Here is a 7,612-nt window from a genome sequence, read left to right as displayed (position 1 = left end):
TTATCAAAACAGAGTGTAATTTAAACGGTTTGACTGTTGCACGCCAACTGTTTGATAAAATGTGTCAAAGATTACTCGAACCCTGTTCTGTGACTGATAATATAATGTCTGTTTTTTTTCTGTAGGAAGAGGGTATAAGCGAGGCCATGGGGTTTTTGGACGAGGGTAGTTAACGGTCGTTACACACTCTCAGAGAGTTCACTGCGGCTATACAGGCAACAGTGGTAAAAATTCCATACTGATAATACAATGTCTGTTTTTTTTTCTGTAGGAAGGGGGTATGAGCAAGGCCATGGGGTTTTTGGACGAGAGTAGTTAAGGGTCGTTACACACTCTCAGAGAGTTCACTGCAGCTATACAGGCAACAGTGGTAAAAATTCCAGAGTATCAGTCCATAAGTAGCACAATGCACCTCTGTGCACTATAGTACTAAGGCCACTGACAAGCCTTTGTATGTGAGTTGTATCAACAAATTAAGAACATAATAAATATTGGACACCATACCAGTTACCAAATCCACAACAAAGCAGTAAGCTCTATACCGTAATTCAAATTTCCATAGGTTTATCAGGCATCTATACCAGAACTAAATATCCCACATAACTCTATGGTCTTCACGCCGAGACCCACGTCATTTACAAATGTCGGTTTTGCTGTGACAACCTTGCAAATATGATAACAAAAATAACTCACTAAACAAAGTGTTGACCGCTCTTCAAAAACTGAAATAAGCAATCCATTGACTGCGCTGAGGAGATAACTCACAAATTTTAGAGATTGTGACAACATTGAACTTTGATTCATATGATCAAGACATAGCATAGCATGTTGTGTGTATATCCTGTGTAAATATACTGCTCCTACATGCCTTCAAAACCATCAAACCCTTATATTATATAACAATGCTCTTTCATCACTTAAACAGAAAAGATGGAGCTTGTGGATTCTGGTTAAATTTAACCTGCCATAATTGTTATTCAAATAAATTAGATCCATATTGTTCAAATTAGATCCATATTATTAACATCACTTCGATTTCTTCGATTTCCTCGCTGCTCATTGTCAAACATAGCTTAGATCGATATTATTAACAAATTAGATCTATATTAAAATAATAAATAAACTCATAATTGAAGAAACTTCAGTCACTTCGATTTCCTCGCTGCTCATTGTCAAACATAGCTTTGTGATAAAGGGTCTAAGTTAATAGGAAAAATTATTTACTGAAGTTATCAAAAAAAAACAATAATAATAAATAATAATAACAAGAAAACACTCCTAATTCAGATATCTAAATCACTTCCAGCCCCAGTAAATAGAAAAGATTGCCAGGCTACTCGCTGTCAAGCATAGCTTTCCATTAACAACTTGGGCTTTATGTCATGAAAGCTACTGGGCAAATCAACAAATGGTAAAATAACACTGATTAAAACAAACTCTAAAAGAGAACCAAAAAAATGGACATGTAAATTACCCAGAGTAGTTGCTTGAACGCTAAGATTTAAGCTGCTGGTTTGGATACAGATTGAGGGTAAACTATTTTAAAAAGCTAATTGGGTATATCAAACTAGTTGTTTTTAGTGAGAGTTTTTGGAAGCTTTTTAGGTGGGTTTTTTTAGTTTAATTTTTCTAAATTTTACATGAATTTATTGAAATCACAAGTTTGATGAGTAACTCTTGCACAATTGAAATGCCATGGAAGTTTTTCAGAGTACTGAATCCATATATACGATCAAAAAAACCAATTTAAATAACACAAATCAAAATTTTACCTCAAACTTTTCCACTAAATTCTAATACCAGAAAATCTAAAAAATCATAAAAACAACACTTATATCAAATGCCATAAAAATGGACATGTAATTTACCCACATTTACCCAAATAGCTGCTTGAACGTTAAGAATAGAGTTTGCTACTGTACATACCGATCGAGCAGAAAATATTTGAAAAAAAAATGTAAATATATCAAATGCCATGGACATCCTGCAGAAAGAAATTAATTGTGAAACATGATTCTCCTCTGTAATAATAATAACCATCACATAACAAATTTACCTTGTTAACCAAAGAAATGGATATACATATAATAAACAAGATACAATTCCCTCAGTTCTGCCATGCAACGGAGACTTCCTCTAACAGCAGTCAATCAGTGATTCATTTAAAAAATACCAAATCAATTTCAATCGGGAAGCTTTCCTGTAAATCCAGTGATTCATTTAAAAAATAACAAATCAATTTTCATCAGGAAGCTTTCCATAACTGAAAATGGCAAACTTGGATTTCGCTGAATTCGTGAAGGGCACACCATTTTCAACGAGAAAACCCTCGATAACTTTCTTCGCTCTCTCAGGATCACTGCTCTCGCATTCAATCTCATAACAGGTCCCAAAATCATACTGCGTCTCATCCAGCTCGATTTTCAAACCCTGCCAGTCAAAAACCCCTCTAACGTTCCTAAACCCTCCGAGGCAAACAAACCCTTTACACCCGTATTCTGCCAAAACCCTCTTAACGATCCCGCACTCCAGCCCCACCAACCGCCAGGGCTCCGCTATGCAGGCCCTCCCCAGGAGGGAGTCCACGTCCTCCTCCTCCTCGTCCATGCGGCTGATTCCGTCGGCGATAACGGCCTTACCTTTCAGAGAAACCACACAGCGTGAATACCCATCGTAGAACCGCAGGCGGAGAACCGCCCGCGCGCCACTCAGCTCTCCGTTGCTGCCATCGAAAAAAACGTTTTCCTGCAGGTGGGTTGCGAGGCGGAAGGGGGCCAATAATCGCGCAACCTCCTGGTGAGCGGCGGCATCCGGCAGCTTCAATTTAACCTCTATTTCCATATCCAGAGAAGCAAAAACACAAAGGGGCGAACTGGACTTTTATTTACTAGTTGTTGCTAGAAGTCGATCCTGGCGGCTACCGAAGGCTTGGAGTCGAACTGGGCATTAAAAACGGCAGTGTCTCCGGCCTTGGCAGCAGCGAAGGAGGGGCAGAGACTGCCGCAGCTCTTTTGTGTTTGGAATAGATTTGCAGTAGTTTTATCCGTGTTTGGAATAGATTTGTAGTAGTCTTATCCTTGTTATTGTTGTGTGTTCTCTCTTCCAATCTCACCTCTATCAAAGTTGGTTTTTTTTAATTGAATAAATCGTCGTCAGAACAGTGGTCAGGCTAATATAGTTTTGTCTGTGCTATTGACATTAAATTGTGAGACATGTTGAGTTTAGAGGCTCATTTTACAGTCCAGTATGATGTGTAAGGGTATCGGTCTGAACCTAGAGGCTCATTCTATAACCCACAACCCAGTATAAAACAAAGACTTATAAACAAAATTTGCACGTGAAGAAATTGGATCTCTCTCCACTAATGTTAAATCCATATTTAAGACAGATCTATTAGTGGTAACCAAACCTCCACACCATAATCTTACCTATGAAATTAAACCGCTGAACTTATAAGAACCAACCACAACTTTTCTTAACTTTTATTTTCTTTGATGAAAAAAACTTGAACCATTTTTCAATTTGTGTATGTCATCCATGCAAAAGGGCCATCAAATGTCCCAAAAAAAACCTTTAAGTTTTGAAACCACAACTTTCTTTAACTTTTATTTTCTTTGATGAAAAAAAATTAGACCATTTCTTGATTTGTGAGTGTCATCTTGCAGGAGCCATGCTCATCTTCTCTGTATCGTTCCGATTTTATCAAATTGGACCCTTAACTTTGGTTTTTTTACCATTCCGTGTAATCTTCTTCTCTCGCGTATCCGCGGGCAGTCGAGTTTGGGCAATGGGTGGTGAAATTTCCTCTTTCGTATATACGCGGACAGGCAAGATTGGACCATGGGTGGTGAAGATGAATTAGTTTTTAATACGGATGATTGTAATTATTTTTGCCCATTATTCATAATAATATTTTATTAGTAGATGAATTATTTTATTGCTATTTACTATTAATTTAGAGTATTTTTTGGTTTCTTGGATGGATAAGAGATTTCAACCTTATTTTTCGGTTTACATTATAATTCATAAAGCAATAATGATCCATTACAATATACTAAACAGTAATGAATCGATATTTATTTAAACATAATTTAATATATTTAAAAAAAATAGCAAATAAAATTATTATATCTATTAATTTTAGAATTATTAATATGCAAGTATGCAAAGATAATAAAGAAAATGTTTTCTTTTTTATCATATTGTGTGTAATATTTTTTCCCATTGGTATATTATTTAATTGTAATTAGTTAGTTATCAATTCTTTTATATTATATTTTAATTAATTGTAATTAATTAATATAAATTAATTGTAATTAATTATATGTTATAGTTAATATTTTTTTAATCATGATTTTGAAAAATATATATGTTTTTTAAATATTTAAATAAATTTCATATAATCTTATTTATAGAGTTTTATATAAATATTTACTATTTTTAATTGGGAAAAAAAATAATATGTAAGTGTTTATTAATGTAAATGAGAAAAGAATTTGTTAGTAGTGGAAGAATATGGCTAGTACTCAGCAGCAACTTTGCAATATACCCTTAACTTGTTTCAGGGACTATTGATATTTCCATGTTTTTTTGATAGATATATCTCAACCTCTTTCGGTATAATTGATATTTCCATGTTCTTTTGATAGTTCTAGTCAACTTATAGTTTTCCTATTTCACTTGGAATTTAGTAGTATTGTAAGATAATGCTCCTTCAGGTATAATTGATATTTCCATGTTCTTTTGATAGTTCTAGTCAACTTATAGTTTTTCTATTTCACTTGGAGTTTTGTGGTATTGTAGGATAATGCACCATAAAGTCTTTGTTAGTATAATTTTTTTGTATATATTTGGTTATTAAATGAGTTTTTGGAATAAAAGATATTAACTTTTGCCAATAATTTGATTTCCAATTTAGTAAATCATGATAATAAAAAAATAATATACAATAAATAAATAAAATTATATTATTCAAATTGATATCAATTTAACAATAAAAAATAAAAATAAATTTAAATAATTTAAATATTATTAACATTAATAAATAATAAATTAAAATAATAAACCTAATTTATTTTTTGTTTTGTTTCAAAAAAATTATTAAGGAATTACCTTGATCTTATAGATTTCCATTCCACGTTTATGCTAATAACTAAATATTAATTTTTCTACTTATTCTAATAACCAATTTTAATTTTGATTGAATGATAGTTTTAATAGGAATTTTATTTTTTTTGGTTGGTGCGAGTGTTAATGGGTTAAGTGTATTTAATAACTATTTTTATTTTATTTTAACAATTATTAGGTTTTTAAAATTATTTTTACATTTTAATAATTAGTTATTTTTTATTATTATTTTTTTTAAATAAGAATGGTGGATTTTTGTATTAAAAGGGTTTAAGTAAAAAGTTTAAGAATTATATGTTAATATTGGAAAAAGAGGTTTTTTCTAAAAAAAATGTTTCTAGATTCCTACATTTCTTATTTTCCAGATTCTTCATTTTTACATACACAATTCTAATTGTCCAACTACAACTCGTGTAGCATCATTAAAAGTGATTTATCAAAAAACAAAAAAGTGCATTGCATCTAGCCTAATTGGGAGTTTGGAAGCCTTTAGGGGCATTGTCCTCTTCAAAAGTTTCCTGTTGGTGCTGGACCGTTTGTCTATCCACCTCTTTTAATGTAGAAAACATAATATTCCCCTAGATTTTAAGAGCTAAGTGGTTTTTGTTGTTCTGGATTCCTATAGAGAAAAGGAGATTATTTTGATGCATGATCCTTGTACTAGTGTTATATTCCTTTGAAATAACCCTGAGAGTCTTGTTTATTTTCAATGGCATTGTAACCAGCCACACAGGGAGGCCATACAGAACTAAAATCCAAAGCCTTCTCCACCAGGAAGTCATTCTATGTTAATGTTATTTTGAGATTCATTGAGGATTCCATCAAATTCTCTTCTTCGTCCCGGAGGTGACAGAGCATAAAATTCAGAAGAGCTATGAAATCACCAATTCCACAAAAATTGAAAAGAAAATGACACAACTAGGATGGATGAGCGAAACTGGGTCGCGGAGAAATAATGCACATACAAAATGAAGGGTCAATAGATACAAGCAAACCACCACAGGGGAGCCCACAAGACTACTTAACACTAGACAATGGTTGCCAAACACAGAAAAGAAAGAACAAAAGAGTAAAGAGATACAAGTGATATGAATGCACCATGGTCGAAGATCCAGGATAGACGAACTCACAAAGGAAGAGGAAGACATTATAAGATCCAAGCCAACAAACCTACAAAAGCTCTCCATCACCAACCTCTATGGAGTCAACATAATTTTTCCCTATATTGTCCTCAGCAAACAGTATTATGATATGAACAGTTTCCTCTCATATGATTCTTTCATCCTCATCTGGGGGTACCAGAGAGTAGATGGCCCAAGTACCTTCATTGATGCAGAGAGGTGGCTCATCAATCTGTAGAGTGAGGGGATGAGAATTCTAGACACACCCTTGAGAGTGGTTAGGGCACAATAAATGTAGATCCTTCCAAAGCTGTTAGGAAATGACTTGGACTTATGGCACGTGTGCACTCCATGATCATTAGAAGAACGTGTTGTGTGTAGATCATTTTGGGGAAGCTTTATTATATTATTCATGAGGGAAGTTAGGGGAGGGGCTCATTTGTGAGTTGACCTTGCCAATATAGGTCTCCCTTGAGGAGATATTTTCCTTTGTTATCCATCTCATCAACATTTGAATTGTTTTCCCTTAATACATGATAAAACTGAGATCTTGGAATAAGGTTCAGAAGATTAAGAGTTATTTTGATAATCTCTATGATCTTTAGATCCTGAGGAAAATTTTTACTTATGATTCTTGATATTATGAGGAGGGAATCTCCAATCACTATTAATTCATCAATGTTCATTTTCACTTCTTGTTATATTCATTGGAATGGAGCATAGGTTTCAAAAACATTATTGGTCGCCTTTCCCAATCACTAAGCGAATTTATATTCTTGTTGTTCCTTGGGATGAAAGATCACCTAGCACACCCCCTCCCCCCTCATGACACCCCTTATTTATTTTTTTATTTTTTATTATTATTAATTCATTATTTTTAATGTTTTTTTTGTTGTTACAATTTTTTTAGATGATTTTTTTAAATATAAATTTATCATTTTCACATTATTAAAAATATTTGTTGTTATTTATTTTTCTAACATTTTAATTTCCATTTAATTATAAATCAATAATTAACAGTGTTGCATATATTGTAATAATATCAGAATTATCTTGGTATTATCGCCAAAATTGCCCCTCGTTGATATTAACATTAGAATTTATCGTGATATTTTTCTCGTTTTGACTTTATCGTGATAATTTAATTTATCACAATAATTTTAGTAATTATCACAAGACAATCAAAATTATCACCTTGCTACTCGTTTTTTTTGCAATTTAAAACATCTGGGTCGGTTTTTTTTTGTCATTTTGGGTTTTTATGTTGTTGAGATTGAGTTGGAGAGGAAAAGCGACCTTGTGACCATTTTTCAACTAGAAAACAAGGGGAATTTTGTAGTCTTATTTTCCATTGGCTAAGTATT

General features: G+C 32.9%; 1 non-coding gene and 1 pseudogene across 1 annotated transcript; both read right to left on the bottom strand.

The window, feature by feature from the left end:
• Window positions 1-2,001: 2,001 nt before the first annotated feature.
• On the bottom strand, window positions 2,002-3,151 carry LOC149193736 (triphosphate tunnel metalloenzyme 3 pseudogene; annotated as a pseudogene).
• Window positions 3,152-3,622: 471 nt separating this feature from the next.
• LOC149193735 (U6 spliceosomal RNA) lies at window positions 3,623-3,729 on the bottom strand. Its single transcript, XR_016255370.1, has one exon. It is a non-coding gene; the product is annotated as a U6 spliceosomal RNA (small nuclear RNA).
• Window positions 3,730-7,612: the final 3,883 nt, after the last annotated feature.

This window comes from Pinus tabuliformis, chromosome 2_2 (genome assembly GCF_031772625.1).
Source record: "Pinus tabuliformis cultivar Carrire ecotype Pingquan chromosome 2_2, CPIR1, whole genome shotgun sequence".
NCBI classification, from domain to species: Eukaryota; Viridiplantae; Streptophyta; class Pinopsida; order Pinales; family Pinaceae; genus Pinus; species Pinus tabuliformis.
The sequence above is the reverse complement of the archived record's forward strand: the minus strand, read 5'-3'. Positions and strand labels throughout refer to the sequence as shown.